Source organism: Dermochelys coriacea, chromosome 8, assembly GCF_009764565.3.
Source record: "Dermochelys coriacea isolate rDerCor1 chromosome 8, rDerCor1.pri.v4, whole genome shotgun sequence".
Lineage (NCBI taxonomy): Eukaryota > Metazoa > Chordata > Testudines > Dermochelyidae > Dermochelys > Dermochelys coriacea.
The window spans coordinates 102,156,600-102,177,226 of NC_050075.1; positions in this window are offsets into that span (position 1 = coordinate 102,156,600).

The window sequence follows — 20,627 nt, forward strand, 5'->3', positions numbered from 1 at the left end:
TTCAGCTGATAATCCAATATGTCCCCAAATCTTTCACAGTTACTGCTTCCCAACATTCCCACTGCTTCCCCACCCTGTAAGTATGGCCTATATTCTTTTGTTCCTAGATGTATATGTTTACATTTAGCTATATTAAAATACAAACTGTTTGCTTGCACCCAGCTTACCAAGTGAACTAAATAGCTCCGTGTCAGTCACCTGTCCTCGTCATTATTTACTACTCTCCCAATTTTGGGTCATCTGCAAACTTTATCAATGACAATTTTATGTTTTCTTCCAGGTCATGGATAAAAAAGTTAAATAGTATAGGGCTAAGAATCGATCCCTGTGGGACCCACTAGAAACATACCTGTTTGATGATGATTCCCCATTTACAATTATACCTTCAGACCGATCAGTTAGCCCCATTTTAATCCATTTAATTTGTGCCATGTTAATTTTATATCTTTCTAGTTTTTTAATCAAAATGTCATGCAATACCAAGTCAAATGCCTCACAGACGTCTAAGTATATTACGTCAACATCATTAGCTTTATCAACCAATCGAGTAATCTCATAAAAAAAGAATAGGTTACTTTGACAGGATCTACTTTCCCTTTTATTTTGATTGGGATTAAGTATATTACCCTTCTTTAATTCTTGATTAATCGAGTCCCACATCAGCCACTCCATTATCTTGTCCAGGATCGACGTAAGACTGACAGACCTACAATTACTCAGGACATCCTGTTTATCCTTTTCAAATATTGGTACAATATTAGCTTTTTTCCAGTCTCCTGGAACTTCCCTGGTTGAAAAATCAACAGTAACTATTCAGCAAACTCCTCAGCCAACTCTTTTAGATGCAAGTTAGCCAGACCTGCTCATTTAAAAATGTCTAACCTCAGTATCTGCTGTTTAACATTCTCCTGAGATTCTAGTGGAATGGAAAGAGTCATCATAATATATGACTACACCATCTGTTCCCCCCCCCTTTCCCCCTGGCCCAAGTGCAGAACAGAATAGTTATTGAACACTTCTGCCTTTTCTACTTTATTATTGATAATTCTACCATTTCCAGCTAGTAATGGACCAATACCATTCTTAGGATTCTTTTTATTCCTACTATATTTAAAAAACTCCTTCATATTGTCCTTAACTCTGATGGCCATAGATTTCTCTAGGTGTCTCTTTGCTTCCCTTTTCAATTTTCTACAAGTCCCAATGTCTAACTTTTATTCATTACTATCTGCTTTCCCTTTATTCCATTTGTTTCACTTCCCCTCTAAACCAGGTTAGGGTTTTGTTGTTGTTGTTTTTGGGGTTTTTTTGTTTTTTTTTAAACAAACATGGCCTTATTTTTTGGTTGTGGACTGGGGCTTTTTGAGCATCTAGTAAAGTTTTCTTAAATAATTCTTAATTATTCATATTTTTTCTGATTAAATTCTGCCTCCTCACTGATTTACTCATCTTTTTCTCAGCTTTGCAAAATTGGCCCTCTTAAAGCACCAAGGATCTATATCACTGGTCTGGAGTTTATTCCTTTTGCACATTATAACTATGATCAAGTCATGATCACTTGTACCTAAGTTATCATTATGTTTTAGTTCTGTGACCAGTTCCTCTTTATCTGTCAACACGTAATCCAGTATAGAATTTGCCAGTGCTAACTTTTCAGGTTAGGAAATAGTCATCTATAATATATAGAAATCCCAAAGCTGGTTTAGTACTGGCAGCATGAGACCTACAGCATATGTCATTCATATTGAAGTCCCCCATGATCAAATAACTTTTCATCCCATACACATTACAGATAGGTGTGTAAGGAGCTGATCATCCTGTTCCCCTAGTGTGATTTGGTGGTCTGTAACAGACATCAAGGAATACCCCATCATCTTGAGCATTATCTGTTAGGACATTGATCCATACACATTCAAGATAATTTTATTCCGAGTTATCAGTGACTGAGAAATTGGCAATTTCATTTTTGACAGAGTGGCACTACCCCTCTCCTTCCGCCCACTTGGTCCCTCCTAAATAGGTTATCACCACTGATTGTAACATTCCAATCATGGGAATCATCCCACCAGATTTCTGTAATATCAACTAGATAACATTTATGCTAATAAATGAGCAATTCCAATTCCTTGTTTCTTACCCAGGCATCTAGCATTGGTGTATAGGCAATTAAAGAATTTCTTTGCTTCATGTTCTTGGGTTCCTTGATTAATTTTTTCTTATCACCTCAGTTTTGTGCTGAGTGCTCAGATTGTCCCTCTTTTTACCCCTCCTCCTTTGTATTTTGCTTAACACCATTGTGGCTATTCTAGCTAGCCTGGCCCCAAGAAGTTTGGTTCCCCTTCTACCGAGGTGAAGGGCATCCAAACTGTACATTTCCTTCTCCCCACAGAAGTTGGACCAATGTTCCACAGAACCAAAACCCTCCACCCCACCTAGCCAGTAGTTCACTTCCCGAATTTTCTGCCTCTGTCTTTTGCTCATGGACAGAAAGGGTCTCAGAGAAAATTGCCTGGTTTCAGTGTAACTGAACTTAACATTCTGGATTGGCATGAGATATCCATGGGCAACATTAATTCTCCCCTAATGAAGTTTTTGGCTAATTATTATATACATCAGAGAGTGCTTTATCGGCAAAAAATATCATCCAGACTTCTAATAATTTGCTTGTCTTCGTTCAACAACCAGTCTCCAGTTACTAAAGCTATGTTCAACTAACTTCACCATACCCATCTATCTATGGCTAAGGTAGTGGACTGGGATTTTAAAAGACCTGTGTTCTATTCCTGGCTCTTTAATTGGTGTGTGGCCTGGAGCAAGTTGCTTCATCTCCCCATGCCTCAGTTTCCACATCTTTCAAATGGGAATAATGTTATTTACCCTCCTTTGTAAAGTGCTTTGAGATCTACAGATGAAATGCCCTATATAACAGTGTGGTGTATCAATATGGTATCTGAGCATACGCCTGCGGCCACCAACAGTATTACTAATTATTAATAATAATGGAAATATTTAGGTAACACCCAAAGACCTCAGTCAGGATTGCCCCATTGTACTGGAGACTGTACAAACACAGCTAAAGAGACAACCGCTGCCTTAGAGAGTTTGCAATCCAAAAAAATGCTATTACCTTTAGATTCATCCTTTCATCCACTCTCTCACTCTGAGCTCATTCTCCCTACAAAATTGCTCCTGATAAGCTATTATCCAATTTTTACAATAGATGAGTCTAGGGAATACATGGGTAACTTAGTGGCCAGCTGGGTTAAGGACACGGGTATTACTTTAAATTACAAGGAGTAATGGAGAATTTAGTCCAAAGAACACAAGGTATCCATATGTCTCCATATGTGTCCACACAGGCTCCTGCATATAATTTATAGCTACCCCACGGAATAAGGAACCTGGCTCACAGACTGACAAATGCTGTAGAGGTTACAGAATTGATGGTTCCCCATTTCCTCATGTGGTCTTATTGTCAAGATCTTCTGGGACATGCTCTATTCTAAAAATCAATTAACTTTCACAAGGACTGCTCCCACTGAACCTTGCAGTATTCATTCTCAGCCACCATCCACCCAAGTTATTATCCTCAAGCCACGTGAACTTTGGCAAACTAAATGTCTACCTGTAGTGCACAGCTCTGGAAGTTATTATCTCAGGAAGCTTGCAGAATACAGCAAGTTTGGGACAGGGGCTTCAGCTGTGAAATAGAAACTAGATTTCTGGGCTGGATGACTTTAGCACACCTGTGATCTCTACTTTTTGAATCTACATTACAGAAAAGAAATGTCATTTGATTTCTCGGTCTTAAAAGATAATACAAAGATGTTTCAGAATCCATATTCAGGCATCTGAGGGTACATTTTGTAGAGTATCTTTAATAAAAAGTGCAGCTCCAAAGTGCTTTGCATGGTTAATACAGACACACGGGTTTGGAGTTTAGCTTCCTGCTGGCATAATGCTCTGCCCAACATAAGAGTAAGGAGAGGGTGGGTTGGGGGCAGGAGGAGAGGGAAGGTGGCATGGCTGAGTAGAGCTCTGATGTGCCTGACCCACCATTGATGTAAGGTCTAAGAAGGACCTTACTTCAGTGGTGTAGGTTAGGGCTGGCCCGGTGCAGGTCTCACATACACTAAGGCCAGGTGGCTTTCCATCCAGGAGCCAGTGAGGGGGCGAGATATGGAAATGTTATTCCAGATGACAAGCGCTGCAGAGAAGAAGGATCTCATACCAAAGGTGGCCAAAATACTGGACAGGACAGAGAGAAGGCAGGCACAAGGGGCCTGATCCAAAGTTCACTGAAATCAAAGAAAAGATTCTCTTGACTTTAATGGGATTTGGATCAGACCTTAGATGAGCACAGGGAGTGGCCAAGAGATAGAAGATCCATGTTGCTCTGTGACGAGGGACACCCACCACTAGTGCTGTCTTGTGGTCAGGCAAGGGTATGGCAGGTTGCCTTCTTTCAGGGCACCCCCTTTTTTACTACAGCTCTGCCCTGCAATGGTCTGTCATTTCAGTGACTTAGCCCTATAGCCTGGTCACTCTTTCAAGTCCACCCCTTTCAGGGTATATATAAAGATAGGGAATATATAACTTCCAATAATGGGGAAGTCTTCAGGATGAAACGAGAGATTCAGAGCTTCCCCCTGAAGTCAGGGGTTTATGGTCCAGACCCTTGTACTTACAGGATCTTCCCTAGGTAGGTTTCCCATCAAGGGATATCCATCATTGTCCCACTTTAAGGATGGGTAGGGGAGCCTGGGCCCACCCTTCCTACCAGGCTCCAATCCAGCACCCAATGGTAGGCAACTAAGTCCTGCTAACTGGCTGCCTGCCTTGATCACTTCCTACCAGTCCCTTCTCTTCTCACAGAGTAAAGTAAATAACTAAAACACAAATTTACAGTCTCTACCTGCAGAAAGTCCCAAGTCTTCTTTTGTTGGTTTGGTCAGGTCTCTATAGCCAGACCTCAGACAGCAAGCGCGCCGACGGTTCACCTTCCCATGCAAGTTAGCTCACCCCCACGATCTGCCTGACAGTGAGCAATGTTGTTCCCCTTTTTAATCTCCTTCTCCAGCCTGTGCAGCTTTGGAGGTGCAGTGGGGTGGGGCTGCCTGGGCCCAGAGTAGCTCGCTAATCCCTTCCTCTCCAGTGTGGGGTTTGTACTCCCCATGACAGGGCCATTTTATTTCAACATGTTATCAGTTTCGAGGCAGAATTTGATGTAAAATCCTTGCCACGAGATGGTCCATTATTATCATCAGTTAGAAGCAGGTATACCTTGGCGTAAAGGACATTAAACAGATCCACACTGGGGTGATTTGATTAATGCTTAAATGGTGGCTCCAAGAATATTGCAACATTGACTGAAAAAGTTGCAAAGAGATACATGGACATTGTTGTGTTGTCTTAACAGGGTGCTGTTGGCACTTAATCAGGAATCTCAAGTCTGAAGAGGAAACATCAACACTGGCCTAATGTTAGTGGTCCCATTGTATTAACAAAGCTAAATGATTTTTAATAAAGAGCAATAACCATATTCTACATGCTGTTCCCACCTAATGACTTAAGCACTGGGGCCCAGATCCTTGAGGGTATTTAGGTGCCTAATCAATGGGAGTTAGGCACTGTGATGGGGTGTTTATCCCACCCCACCCCATCCCCAAAGGGGTTAAGGTGGCTAGGTGGGACAATTAACCTCTTAGGCTGCACCTGGAGGAGGAGCCAGGGAGAAATGAGCATTATGTAAAGGATGAAGTTCACCTGGACAGGAACAGGCAGGGCTTGTAGAAAGCCAGGTAGCTGAGGGCAGAGGAGTGTGGCAGGGCAGTGGTCTGCAGTCTCTCTCTCTGAGGCTAGGGAAAGCAAGGAGCTTGGTCTGGAGGGAAGGACGTACCCAGAGGAGGGCTGAGATGGAGCCTGAGAGAGGCAGCATAGGTAACAGTCGAGGGAAACAGCAGCAAGGTGGGGGCAGAGCAGAACTTAGCTGCTAGTTGTAGGACCCTGGGTCTGGTACCCAGAGAAGAAGATGGGCCTGGGTTCCCCTACTAGTCACTGGGCAAGCGGCACCTTTGAAGGGCAGTGAATTGGAAGACTACATGCGTCAGTACAGAGAGACTTTGATACATAACCTTCTCCTGACTAAAAAAAGGGGGAAACTACAGTGACCTGTCCAGAGAGCAATGCCACAAAGAAGGAGCCATTGAGTCCTGAGAGAGAGAGAGAGAGAGAGAGAGAGAGAGTAAGCATCTCCAAGAAGAGGTGTCAGACTGGCAGAACTAATGCCCAGAGCAGTCAGGAGGAGGCCTCCAGTGGTGAGTAGAACACCCTGTGACAGGCATCTACATACCATTGAGGATATGGGCCTTGGTTTGGTATATTTCCCTTTAATGTGCTAAGTCCATTAGAATAGAATACTTATCTGCATCACTGTTTCACCTCATTGGTGATGTGTTTTATCTGCGTTGGTGATTAACCTGTTTTTCAGTTGATTTTCCTATAAGTTATGTATAGATATTATCTATATAGAAACAGGGCCATACCCTCAACTGGTGTGAATCAATGGAGTCATACTGACTTATACCAGCTGCGGTTTCATCTCACCTTGCAATGAATGATTACCCCTTGACACAAGAAATCTCACATAAAAGAAAAAATACTTTTGACTCTTACTATCAAAGCAGGAAATTAATAATAATAGTAATACTTAACTGTTCTATTGCATTTTTCATTAATGGATCTCAAAGCACTTTACAAAGATGACACAATCCACAGATGGGGAAACTGAGCTAATAAGAAATGTTGGTAACTAAGTACTTGAGCCACATGAACACCATAGAGTTTTAATAACTTCTAATATCAACTTGTCACTTCAAAATATTGTCAATAGTCCACTAGCACATCTATGTGATGTACATAGCCCATTTTCTTACATCTCGCTAATAAAATATATTATAACCCATTCAATGACTTAATATAATGAATTTGCAGCCATTAACCAGAGAGAATTCTGCTGTCAGAAATTGAATCAGAGGTAAATGAAGGGGCGGGAGAAACCTGTTGTCTGTTTTAGCATTAAGGTGGTATGGTTTTCTCTTCAGCAAACATCAAGGTCAAGCGTACGTCACACTCAGATGAGGTCATATAGTGCGATGTCCAATTTGGTAATGTCACGTGAAATATCTCGCTTAGTTCTCCTGAAATGCTACTGAACTGGTTGGAGGAAATTTTTTTCCAGATTGCAGAGAAAGATTAAGATCCAACACAAGAATTAACATAAGATTTAGGGCCAAATTCGTTGATATTGTAAACTGGCAACACTCCACTGTCAATGGAGTTTCACCTACTTAACCCATCAGAGAACTTAGTTCTCCATTTCAGCATATGAAATAACTGCTCATCTCACCTCAAGTCTTCTGTGCTACTGGATGTTGGAGACTTGACAAAGACAGAATGATCCTAGCAATTTCACAGCCAGTTAAATCTGTTTGCTGTTAGCTCAAGTTCAAAATGTCTTCAGTTTTCTTAGAGCTTGGCTTGATGGCCCTCTGTACTCTTTTTTTCCCCTCCAACAACTTGGTGATTTGCCTTCAGCAGTAAAAAGAAAGGATGATGATGAACTTCACTTCTCAGCTCCTTTTCCCACTTATATGATGTCATATGTAGCCACAATTTTTTGCCACTCCTTCTGGGTTATGGCACGGGTTCATAGATCTTGGTGTTCCGGTCCTTTTCTCTTCAAACTTCTCTTGAGTTTCTCCATTGAATCCTCAGTCTTCCATGTCCTTTCTTACTGTCATCTTCCTCCCACGTTTTCTTTGCTGGTTGTTCTTCTCCCATTCTTAGTACACGGCCAGCCAACCTCAAATATGCACTCTCCAGATTATCACTGAGACTCCCAACTTCATCTTTCCCCTTATTTTGTCCATGTGTACGCTGTCTATCCTCCACTTGCCTGCCATTCTCTTTAGCATATTATTTTCTATTTTCTGCACCTTTTCTTCCATCTCCATAAGACCCACCATTTCACAGAAAAAATGAATTTCAAAAATTATAATTTTCTATGCAAATATTTATTGTGATCAAAAAGCCATTTTTAATTGAAAAAATATTTTGAGAAATTTTGACCGTCTGTACAGTTGACTACAATGGGAATGGGAGCAGGCCTTAAATGTGCTTAAAAAAGGAGAAACTTATCTTGATGGTTTGTAAACAAAATGCCTTGTTCCTTTCACTATTTTTTCTGACAATCTCTAGATTTTGGGAAACTGACTCCTTTGTTCAAAATTTTAAGCTCTACAGAGAGACAATTATTTTGCATCTCTCTCATAGACTTTGTACATTTCTTTTGATTTTATAAAGAACATTGGCAGGAAAGCAGAATCTTTGGATTTATTTTCTCATCCTCTCTTGTTCATTGTTCCCCACCTTTAAGTAAAAAACCACCGCTATTTGTGACTTCATAATTGATTGCTGTGGAAGGTACAGAGGATTTGAGACTGAGGAATAAGCATCAGGAACAGATAAACTCTGAAGGAGCTCATGTCACACAAGTATCCTTGAGGATAAAGACCTAGGGAAGAGAATTGGAGACCATTTGTCAACAAACTGTCAGTTGCTCTTTAAAAATGCAGGTAAGGAAGGTATATTTGAACCTCCAGAGACCAGACTGCATTCAACAATTTAGAATGGGATGGCACCTAATATGATGTCTTACTCAAATCCAAGATATCTTTTAGCAACCATCAGAAGTCTTCTTCATTTGGGACTTTTAAAAGTGGACTGGACAAGATCACTTGAAAATGAGCTTTAGGGAACAATCTGCTTCTTTAGGGAGTTGGTATGGAGCTCTAATAAGCCTTTTCTTTCTCTGTCTTCTATGAATCTCTTTAAAGGGTTTTAGGCTCCAATTCAGCAAAATACTCAACCACATGCTTAGCACTGGGCATGTGTTTAGGTCTTACTGAGTCCAATGGGGTATAAGCATGTTCATAAGTGCTATGCTGAATAGGGCCCAGATTCTGCAAACACTGATGGATGTGCTTACATTTACTCACTTGAGTAGTTCCATTCAGATCAATGGGACTGTTTACATGAGTAAAGTTAACTGCATACATAAACATTTGCAGGATCTGGGCCCAGGGATGTGGAAAAGCACGTGCTTAAAAAAATAACAAGGATTCTGGAGGCACCTTAAAGACTAACAGATTTATTTGGGCATAAGCTTTCATGGGTAAAAAACCCACTTCTTCAGATGCATGGAGTGAAAATTACAGATACAGGCATAAATATACTGACACACGAAGAGAAGGGAGTTACCTTACAAGTGGAGAACCAGCATTAACAAGGCCAGTTCAGTCAGGGTGGATGTGGACCACTCCCAATAATTGATGAGGAGGTGTCAATACCAAGAGAGGGAAAATTACTACAAAAGCACAAAATTGCCACACCGCAATATATTATTGACTAATCAACCACTGTTTGTTTGGCAACTGGCAATTTCTTATGTTACTCAAATTCAGAAATCTGCCCTGTGTCTGGATGGAGGAAAACTGTGAGTAGATTAACTTCTGTCTTGCTGAACTTCCAGTTCAAGGTTCACTAACAAACAGGTTATTTTTGTCCAGTTCAAATTTTACTGCATATTATTGTTCCTATTTGTATACGAGTGGTGCCTAGGGGCCCTACCTGAAATCATGACCCCATTGTGTTGGGTGCTGTACATACACACAGTTAGAAACTGTAAATTCATTGGGCTCTGACTATCTAAACAGACCCAACAGACTAAGAGGAGCAGAAAGGAAATATTGGCATCTCGACTTTACAGATGGGGAACTGAAGCACAAAGTCACAAAAGGACATGCACGAGGTCACATGGGGAATGTGTGGCAAATCCAGGAACTGAACTCAGATCTCCTGAGTCCCAATCCATATCCTGGATCAAAAGGATGCCTTCCTATTAAAACTGTACTTTAAATATTTTGGATTTTTTAAAAGCTGGTTCTTCATATTTTCTATTGCTCTGTGGGTGGGCGGGTGGGAACTTAGTAGGGGAGTTACATAGGTGAATGACAGTTCTATTTAAGTACACAGGTGGTGCATCTCAAATATTTTGATTGCGTCTTAGACTGATAAATGATTTTATGGTATGAGTATATTAGAGTCGCCTTTTTCATAATACAACTAGCACTGTGTGTAATTTATAACTACAGTGCAACCCAACATTTATTTTCAGCAACTTCTCCCAATTATCTGCATCAATTGATGTCTCTCAATGTAGTGCCAAGTCTTCAGAGTATGTTTGGAAAGTCAGATATGTCTGCATAATACAAACCTATGTCATGTTGGGAATTAGTTTGACTAATAGATCATTAATTAAATCCGTGTGAAGCCTGGGTTTAAAATATAGACCTAGTTTTCAAACGGTTTCATTTATAAGATAAATTCTCCCCAGAAAATGTTCTTTTTGATGTCCAATATTAGTCATATAAGCAACAATAGGACAGACATTTTCTCAGACCTATTTCCCACTACATTTTCCTTGATGTGCTTGACACTTTAAACAACTTCTGTAGAGTATTTGAATGGTGGGATCTATAGATAAAGAAGATAAAGGTTTCCATGGTGTATTGATCCAGAAGAGATGCACCTAGCATAAATTTCAGCCTTAAATGTACATATAGAAACACCTCCTTTGAGGACACAAATTATGTATGTCTCTAAGGTAATATCCAGCTGCCATTGGAGCTACATTACAGAAACCACAACAGGAAATGTTCATTTTCTCAACCTTAATAATCCTTTCAGTAGCAATTACTTTGGAATTTTAAGAAATTACATTAATTCCCAATTAATTTTTATTGCAAGGTATTTCACATTTAAACAAAAGTCAGTTCTCGATATTGCAGTGATTTCTTAAGTCAGCTCCTTGACTTCTTGTTTAAATGGCTGTTGCACTGCAAATAAAATGTAAGCTTAAAAGGCTAGGTTTCTGTTGCTCCAGTGAATAGAAATCTCCGAATGCAAATGACCAAGCAGGAGATCATTACATGCCCAGTGTAAATGCAGAGAAATCTTCATGGCAGAGCAGTGGACAGAAGCTGCAAGTCTAAATTCTAATCCCAGCAACAAATGTAATAACTGCTATTTGCTATTCCTTTGCAAATCCAAGGCCAAATGATACTGCTCAGTGCCTGGAACGCCCATTGAGGTCTGTCAGAGTTGTAAGCACTCAGCACACTGGTCTATGCATAGCAAAATAATAAACCAGTCCAGCTGCCATCTTGCAATGAGGTGTGCGTGTGCATGTCCTTTCTGCTTATTGCTTCCTCTTCCTGTTTCCCAGTTCCTGCTCCTTGAACTCAGTGTTCCAGTTCCTTTCTCTCTGTGTCAGTGGATTCAGAGCATGGGGGGGGTAGTTACTCAGTGCCTGCTGCTATGTACCTGCCCCTTGGACTGTTTTGTTTGGTTCAGATGTTGCTGACTTAACTGGTTCCTGAAGTTAAGTTAACATGTATTGCATGTTTTGATTAACCACCTACTTGTGTGCCTTGCTGTGGGAACATGGTGTATTTGTGAGCTAGTTAAGAATATTTATGAGCTAGTTAAGATCGCGGTGAACTTTTAATGAACCATTGAGAAATAGTTACAGGCTGGAACGTGACCCAGGCAAACTGGCAACACCAGACCTTGTTGACAACAGATAGCGGACAGCTATGCTCCAATCAAGAGGAAGGACGCACGTGCATAGCCTGTGCTGAGGCTGCTCAACCAACGAGATGTCTCCGTGATCGGGTGATGGACTTTGGAGGGGGTTGAAAATATTATGTATAAAAGCAATGAGAAAATAACAGATAAACGGCTTAGCTACCAACCATATTGGCTGTTGTGCTTTGTCCGGCTCGCATGAAACCCCACACCTTGCTTCAATTTCCTTGTGTTTTGGTATTGCTGTTCTGGGGCGCAGCAGAGCGGAACATTATAGCGACAAGGGCTTCTGTTCCGAAACCCACGCTGCCTTCCGCTGTTGACTGGTGATACTTTATTCGGAATTCTCGGAACGATGTGCCGGTCCTGCAACTCTCCGACACCGCTAGGTGACCCTTGCTGCAGAACTACTGAGGCTGTGATGGCTTTGATATTTAGGATGGACTCCCAAAACTCAAGTTGCTTCTTTGAGGCGGGTTGTGCAGTGCCTCGAGCCGTATTTTGGGACTGGAGAATCTCTTCTGCTAAAGAGGAAAATGTTTTCTGAAGCTTGCCAGCTGCCCGATGAAAGCATGCATGAGTCCGTGTGCCATTTACGGCAGCTGGCCCAGGACTGTGAATGTGGCGATGTTATGATGCTCATGTTCTGGGATATTTTTGTGAGTGACATAGCCAATAACCATCTGGGCGAACATTACTGGCTGAAGATATTATAATTCTAACGTCAGATGCTGCAATTGCTAAGAGTGAGGCATTTGAGAGGGCTCAGGTTAAAAGGGTCTCAAACTGCTTCTACTTGTGTGTCTACACTTAAACCATCAGCTGCTCCTCCTGCTCATAGGTGCTGGAACTAGGGGTGCTGCAGCAACCCTTGGTTTGAAGTGGTTTCCATCATATACAGAGTTTACAGTTTGGTTCAATGGCTCTCAGCTCCCCCACTATACAAATTGTTCCAGCGCCCCTGCTCCTGCTTCTATCGCCCAGAGTTTTCTGACGCTGCCTCCTCCCTTCCACAGCCTTAGCAGAGAAAGTTGCCAGCTCCTCAGAGTTTCTGCTGTGGTGGTACAGCTCACCTGGCCAATTTCCCTGCCTGCCCAGCTTTAACTGCTGTGTTCCTGGCTTGTGGGAAGGGAGGAAACTGTAAATTAGTGTGCTGCGGTACACAATGACGGGTGGCCTGAAACAGATGGGGAACCACGTAAGACCACCTTTACCAGGAACCCTGTCATTTCCTTTAGTATGATTTTCTCAAGGCAAGGTGCTGGAGCTGGTATCCCATATCGTAGAAATTAAAGATACACTGTTGATGTGCATGGCGTATACGGGTGCTGACATTAAATGTTCTCCCCTCTGGGTTTGTTCATAATCTGGACATTTGCCTGAGTGCAGTGGTTATAAAAGTTTGGAACTGGAACTGCTATATCCCTATGACACGTTGGGAATTCTCACTTCTAACTGGCGTGGCATCAGAGAACTGAATCTCTCACTAGTTTTTAGATACCACTCGCTACCAGAAGAAGAACATAAGAACGGCCATACTGCGTCAAACCAAAGGTCCATCTAGCCCAGTATCCTGTCTTCCAACAGTGGCCAATGCCAGGTGCCCCAGAGGGAATGAACAGAACAGGTAATCATCAAGTGATCCATCCCTTGTCGCCCATTCCCAGCTTCTGGCAAACAGAGGCTAGGGAAAACATCCCTACCCATCCTGGCTAATAGCCATTAATGGACTTATCCTCCATGAATTTATCCAGTTCTATTTTTAAATAGATTTCAGAGTAGCAGCCGTGTTGGTCTGTATTCGCAAAAAAGAAAGAGTACTTGTGGCACCTTAGAGACTAACAAATTTATTTGAGCATAAGCTTTTGTGAGCTATAGCTCACTTCATCAGACGCAAGCTTATGCTCAAATAAATTTGTTAGTCTCTAAGGTGCCACAAGTACTCCTTTTCTTTTTTTTAAATAATGACTGTTAGGATGGTGTCCAGTAGAGGCCAAATTTCCCACGGAGCAGCTATTGGAGTAGGTGGGGAGGACAGACTGAAATAGCTGCCCTCAAACACAGTATTTGTGTAAGAGCGTGTTGGACATTTTTCCATCTACACTTTTTTTTTCCCAATGAAAAATGCCATTTGTCAAAATCAAAGGTTTCGAACATTTTTGGTTGTGACAAAACTTTCTTAAAAAAAAAAATAAATAAAAGCAGCATTTCAGCAAAGTCAAAGTTGGAATGGAACATTTCAATTTTTTGCTTAGAAATTATTTTCCCCCAAAACTAAAATTCACAATTTTTTTATATATATAACATTTTAAAAAGTTTTAAAAGCTCAAAATCGGAATGCAATGTTCTGATTTCATAAAAATGAAACTGTTCAATTGATCTGAAACAAAAAAAAATGAAATTTTGGGGGAAATCTCAACAATCTTTTGCGTTTGTTTCATTTTGGAATGGGGAAAAAAACAAAATTGCTGAATATCCAACAAAATGGAAAATATGGTTCCCTCCCCAGCCTTCTAATGTATTAGAGAGAGTGTTTCTGCATTGTATTTTAATGACCACATCTTCTGTCTCTAAATTATCTTGCCTTGTTTTGACTTGTACAGAAAACAGATACCAATTATTATCTTAATTTAGGAGACAAAACTCTGGTCTGTAGACTACTGCTTTACTTAGCATACTCAGTCCATACTACCAACTATATGAATAATTTACACACTGTTGGATCTTGGACATCTAACACACAACATTCACAGGTGTTTCATTTTAATGTTCCCCACTTGGGCCAACAGAGGAATTTAAACCTGAGACCTTCCGTGCCAAAATCTTGAGACTCTACTGCATGAGTTAAAGTGATGAGTCGGGGTGGGCAAACTTTTTGGCCCAAGGGCCACATCTGGGAATAGAAATTGTATGGCAGGCCAAGAATGCTCACAAAATTGGGGTTGGGGAGCAGGAGGGGGTGCAGGCTCTGGCTGGGGGTGCAGGCTCTGGGGTGGGGTTGGGGATGAGAGTTTTGGGGGGCAGGAAGGTGCTCCAGGCTGGGATCAAGGGGTTTGGAGGGTGGGAGGAGGATCAGGGCTGTGGCAGAGGGTTGGGGTGTAGGGAGAGGCTCAGAGATGCAGGCTTCGAGTAGCGCTTACCTCAAGTGGCTTCTGGAAGCAGCGGCATGTCCCTTCTCCGGCTCCTACGAGGAGGCACAGCCAGGTGGCTCTGCATGCTGCCCCATCCGCAGGCAGCACCCCTGCATCTTCCATTGGAGCACAGGAGGGGACCATTGGAGCATGTAGGAGCCGGAGCGGGCCCATGCCGTGGCTTCTGGGAGCCATGTGGAGCAGCCCCTGACCCTGAGCCTCATCTGGAGTGACAGAGTGGGGCCAAGCCCCAGACCCCGCTCCCCAGTGACTCACAGGCTGGATCTGGCCCGTGGGCCGTAGTTTTCCTACCCCTGGGATAAGGCCTTTAGGTGGAAAGGGTAGTAGATTCATAATCCTGCTATGCTGACTCACCACTAGAGGGTGACAAAGATCATCACTCTCCTGGGTTGGGATTTCTGCTTTGGATCCATTTATGAGCCTAGATGCCTGCCATGGTGAAGCAAAATATTCTCCGCAAGCCAAATGATGGTGCTGCATTGCAGCCCTGGAGTGCTTCTCTGGCAGCATTAGATGAGCCACCCAGCGCTCAAGTAAATGCTAAATCTGTATCATGGTCAGTTCCAAAGTGGATATACTGAGGTGGGAGGGGTCTAGGAGACATCTCCTCTATCTTTTTCTTCCCCGTCCAGTGCCAGCACACATACCCAAGGCTACGCATGAAGATCTATTATGTCTCACCCCCGCTTTCCTAACACACATCAGCTCTTTGAGAGGAGGAGCCACCACCTGCAAAACTCCTTTTAAAATGGACAGGCAGATTTCATGACTTGTAACAAGACCGCTAGTCTGTTTACATAAGAGATGGGCCTCAGATAGGGTTGCCAGCCCTCCAGGATTGTCCTGAAGTCTCCAAGAATTAAAGATTAATCTTTAATTAAAGATTATGTCATATGATGAAACCTCAAGGAATACGTCCAACCAAATTGGCAACCCCAGCCTGAGCTTTGCAGTCTCTATCTAGGGGCAGTCAGTATCTAGGGGTGTCCATATCTGGGTTTATGGTAGGGGATCTGTCCCTGATTCCTGTACATCCCAAATTGTTCATGCCATTCCTGGCTGCTCACAGGGCCTCTATAACATGAGGTTTGTTAAAGGTTTACATAGCTCTAAAATAACTAGTTTTTAAAAAAAACCCTCTAAATTTACAACAGATGGACAAATGTGCCACGGGCACAGACCTGTCATCATGCCCTCCCAACTGCATTTTCACCTGATCATGTGGTGTGCACCTGTAGCCAGCTGGCGATGCACTTGCTCTCAATGGGGGAAGAGATTCCCCAGGCCTGGATTTTTGGTCCCTGATAAGAGAATTTGTGTGTGGTGTGTATGTATGCATATTTGTACCTGGACATAAATAACCATCCAAACCAGGTCAGCAAGTCCCAGCTAAAGCTACCAAGAGACCAGGTGCTGGAATGACAGAGGTGGGGAGCAATGACAGATTTGGGGTGAGTGCACTGGCAAAACAGTTGTGAGGAGAAATGTTTCAGATCCAAGTTCAGGTCACCTGAGCTCTTGAAAGTTCAAGGGTTTATTCATGGGTTTGGTGGCTAAAAGGTTCAGGTTGTATCTCATCTGTTTTTTCATATTCGATACGTCATTCTCTTATTCTTTATATTTAAAACTATCTCATTCCAACACTAGAGTTTAGGATTTCGCCCTGCATGTTTGGGATCTTCGTCCTTAGTCACAGGCCTCAGAGAATCGAAAAGAAGAAGCTATCTACTCCAAAGATGGCATTCCTGGCTCTCAGTTTTAGCTGGCTGAATTTGAGGAAGCCACTGCACTGGGAGTTTAAAAAGAGTCGGTAAAATGGTTTAGGAATCTGTAGACGTTTAAGGGGGAAGTCTAATTGCCAACATGCGGTTTAACTTTAATTGTTTTGGATGCATGAATTTTGTTCCTGGGAAAATGAAGAACTTAGTAACATTAACTAGTGCCAGATAAACCCAGTGCAAGGTTGCCTGCCACACACAACTCTCTGCGCTTCTCACTCTTCACATCGCCCTGGGCTCTGATTCCGTTGCTTAGCCTACCTTGAGCAGAGATGACGGTTTGGCCGGGAGACAGATGTCTTCTAGCAGCTAATAAAGATGGAATAGATAATGGTGAATACTAGGGGCTGTTCAGAGGAGCTGAGTAGATGAACTAGTTGGTTAAGCTATTCCCTCCTTGATTAAAGAATCTGGTTTGTTGCTCGTGGCTGATTGTTTACTTCCCTTCAAACACAACAACTATGGCAACCACTCCATTCTTCCCAGCAGGCTTTGAGATCCCAAGTCTCCAGAGATCAATACTACTATGTTGTAAACACATTATGACCTTTCATTTTGACTCACAAAGCAGCCTTTTTCTTATGTGTAATATGCAGCAGTGAACATCACATGTAATGTTTTGAAAGTATAATAAACTAGTACGACTCTGCATCCTTCACATCTCCACCTCTCCTGCTGGAAGAGAGGTTTGTTATTTTGTTCCCAGGAAATCAGCGTTACTCAATGGAATCAACCCCGCAGGAAATACAGGAGAGCAAAACGGGGAATGTCATGGTTTCAGAGATTGGATGCAACTTGCCTGTTGTGGGAGGGAGCCCAACTCACAACCCTAGAGCTGAACAAACACAAAATTTGGGGGGCAGCTGAAATGCAAACCTGGATCTGAATTTTGCACTTTGCACCCACAGTATCTTTGCAAAGAGCTGTTCCAACCCCCAACTTCCCATCAGCCCTAAAGCGGCATTTGAAATCTGCCTCTGAGGGGTTGTCTACATGATGCATTAGTCTGCAGTAGAAGGCTGTAAATTCTAGTGCATGCTAGCATGTTGCACACTAACTGGCTTGCGCTTACCCTGCAAGTATTACATTAACAAGCAGTAGGGCTCTTCTAGTGCATAGAAGGAGGGTCTGCACACCACTAGTGTGCACTAGAGTTTACACCTCTCTGGTGTAGATTAATGCCCTGTGTAGACAAGTCCTGAGTTTGGTGGCGCGAAGCTATCTTGGGTATGTCTACACAGCAATAAAACACCCATAGCTGGCCCAGGTCACCTGACTTGGGCTGGGGCTGCAGGGCTATGTAGGGTAGATGTGTGGGCTCAGGCTGGAGGCTGGGCTGTGAGATCCCATGAGTGGAGAGGGTCTCAGAGCCCAGGCTCCATCCTGAGCCCAAACATCTATGCTCCAATTTTATAGCCCCACAGCACGAGTGCAAGACTGCTGGCCCGGGCCAGGCACGGATGTTTTATTGCAGTGTAGACATACCCTTTGGTTCCTGTCAGTTTTCCTTAGACTATGATAAAGGAGGACAAAATGTTAGGCAGACGTGTTGATGGAACTGAAACTTAATGGTTGCCAAAGACTGTTTTTGGAAACAGTGCAAACTCTAAACTGAAACCCTACTGGCACGCAAGAGAATCTTGGCTTTTTACTACTAGGCCCAAAACTAACATTTTCATAATAATTTTCCAGTATCAAAGTGATAGTTTTTATCCAAGACAGCTGAATACTGCAGAACTGTGTAACAATAAGTCAGTGCCAAACATATGCTATGTATCTATTTTAACACCTTTGATAATAAAAAATGCATGTTCGTAGCAGTTTTCTCAACTTTCCTGCAATAACAACATCCTAGAGTTGATGCTTTTTGTTTTTCTTTCACATTATTACGAACCTGTGTTTAATTCTCAGGGCCAGTTTGGCTTTTTAACCTCTCTTTCTACATTCCACTAGTAATGTCTGATTAAGAAATTAGCCTTTCAAGTGCTATAAAAAAATCCAAGAAATACAGTAACACAATACCACGGAAAACCGATATAATCTTCTCAAAACTATAAAAATTGGTCACCCGAAGGAACATCTGCATGGTAAAAATTTTAAACAAACTGGAAAGGAATCAGATAGCCCATAAAGAACGAAGCAGCTAGAAGACCCATTGGTCAGCTCACATTTTTTGCTGTCATCCTGACTCAGAAAGGACGATCATTCTGAAGCATGTTTCTTCAGTTTTAGTTACCAGCATCTGGAATGAATTCTGGGATAGAACACTGAAGGTTTTTAAAAGGAAACTCAACCTTACAATAATTATTCCTTAAATCATTAATATGGTGAAAGCGCCAGATGTAAAAGTATGAAAAAATACAATAAAATTATGCTCCCAGGTATCAGTCAAATCCCCAATGTGCATCTGTCTGTTTTCTCAGTTCATTAATATGGGTTGTAGCCTCAGACATTTTCTTTTATGTAAAAATTTCCACTTGCTTGTTAAGTCTTCTGTCTTGCATTAGATTTGCTGCTCCACCGCTCAAAACAACCCTGGCAGCGTATGTTGCTGGACTCTGGATCTACCATAATGTAGGCCTGTCTCCAGCAAAAGATAACAATGTATTAGTCAGTTATCCAGCTCAATGAGAACTGCTTCAGTGGGAAGGTTTTCACCAGGGCCCTGATCCTTAAAGGGCACAAGGGTTTGACCATGTGGAGCTCATTGCGGGATCAGAGTCTAATTCACAGGCAAGAGATATTACTTAATAAGGGCTAGTTGTGATTGCAAATCATGCAAGTGATTGCTCAGCTTGCTGTGCTTTTGATGGGGTCAAGGTCGTAAACTGATTTGGCAACTCTCACCACCCATTCCTGATCCATGCCTCGTGCTTGCTTATCTACGCTTATGCTCAGGGTCTAACTGATCCCCAGTTACAGGGTCAGGAAGGACTTTTCTCCCAGATCGGCCGTGTCCTGAGGGGGTTTTCACTTTCCTATGAAGCATTGTTACCGAGATCATCTGGATAGCTCTCTTAATCAATTCCCTGCCATTACAGCGGCCATGGGCACTGGTGCACATCATCCCTCCTATTCTCTGCCAGTGGCAACCATAGTTTAGTCTCCTATGGGCTGTAACACTTGGGTCTCATTTCGGTTGTTGGGTTTAGTGTTTCAGTGCTGGGTGGCGTTGATGGCCTGTGATATGCAGGAGATCAGACTAGATGATCTGGTGCTCTCTTCTGGCCTTAAAGCTCTAAGGCTATGACAAAGCACCAGGACTAGAAACAGGGAGATGAAAGTCACTAGATTCGTCAGGTGGGCAGGTTGGGGCTCCATGCTTATTTGGGAACGGGAGGCCAAGACTGAACTCACTATCACAGTGGTGCCTACCCAACCCTGGAGAGCCTTGGCATGGTGCTATATTGCATAGAGTTGTCAAAACCTCCTAAGTGACTTATGAGCACAAGTCCCATTGGAAGTCTATGGGGCTTGTGCTCCTAACTCACTTAGATCCTAATAAAGATCCCACCCTTTCTCTGTATTGCATCAATACCCCCCACACACTTTAGTAAGAAGATGACCCCATGATACTAAATTTCTTGCAGATAAATGCTCATTTGAATATTAATAATAATGTCAGGCAAGTGTATAATTAGATGCATATGAAGTTTGGCAGAAGCTGGGAATGTGCGACAGGGGAGAGATCACTTGATGATTACCTGTTCTGTTCATTCCCTCTGGGGCACCTGGCACTGGCCACTGTCGGAAGAAAGGATATTGGGCTAGATGGACCCTTGCTCTGACCCAGTATGGCCATTCTTATGTCTCACTGAAAATAAATGGTAACTGCCTGGATTGCAGTCTGTTCCCACATGCCATTCAGATTTATATGTCATAGACTATAAATGGGCTTCCTGGAGAACCAGATGGAGCTGGAGGGGGACCAATGATAGCATAGAGGGAGTACGTGTCTGAAAACCCTGGTTAACTTAAATAAGTAAGT